Source organism: Pygoscelis adeliae, unplaced genomic scaffold (assembly GCF_000699105.1).
Source record: "Pygoscelis adeliae isolate BGI_AS28 unplaced genomic scaffold, ASM69910v1 Scaffold422, whole genome shotgun sequence".
NCBI lineage: Eukaryota > Metazoa > Chordata > Aves > Sphenisciformes > Spheniscidae > Pygoscelis > Pygoscelis adeliae.
In genome coordinates this window covers 292,903-293,830 of record NW_008824188.1, presented here as the reverse complement: position 1 = coordinate 293,830, position 928 = coordinate 292,903, and positions in this window count along the sequence as shown.

Sequence of the window (928 nt, the reverse complement as noted above, 5' to 3'; positions counted from 1 at the left end):
CCGGGGCAGCTCTGGGAGTCCCCACGCCGTGTGTCACACCCAGGGAAGACTTTTTAACTGTCCCCTCGCAGGACATGGGCTGAAAAAAAGAGGTGTTGAGGCGCTCGGTGCTTTGTGATACCCATCTGCCCGACTCTTCCTTTCCAGCCGACGCGACTGAGGCCAGAGCTGCCGGAGCTGTGCGCGGTCAGCATGTGCCCGTCCCCACCGCGGCAGTCGGCACGCGTACCCAGCCGTGATAAGGACAGCCGAGATAAGGACCCGGCTGTCCCTGCGCCCCGTGCTGCGCTCCAGCCCGCTCCCTCGGCCCCAGGCTGGAGGGGTCTAATCCAGCCTTTCCCCTCCTGGGAGGGGGGATGAGTTTTCCAGCTGCACTGAGCCCCCCCCGGTGCACACATGGGTGCTGGGACATGCCGGGACAGGCGTGTGGGCTGCATCCTGCTCCGGGACCACGCGAGCCCACTGGCTGCACGTGGTGCAGGGGACAGGGAGGAGATGCGGGTCCCCATCGTCACCTCACCCCATGTGTCCGTCGTGGGCTGGCACGTTGGCACGGCGTGGCCCGGTGCCGGGGCTCCCTCGTGCGAGGCTCATGTCGGGTTGTGTGCCGGAGAGGTCAGATCCTGCCTCTCAGTGTCTGCCGTGCGTGTCCCCAGTGCCGGTGACCCTGCTACCGGCATCAGCTCCGTCCCACGAAGCACGGTGGGATGAGGTGAGCCCAGAAAATCCCCTTCCCATCCCTCTGAGCCCAAGCCCAGCAATGCAGCATCGTCTGCACCACCAGCACAGCACCAAAACATCCCAAAAGCCGCAGCGGGGCCGGATTATTTGCTCTCGATGGGACTATCTGAATTTCTCCCCGGCAATCTGCGGCTCCGGGCAGCCCCGGCCGGGGGAGAGCAAGACAGCAGGGAAAAAACTTCCCTCG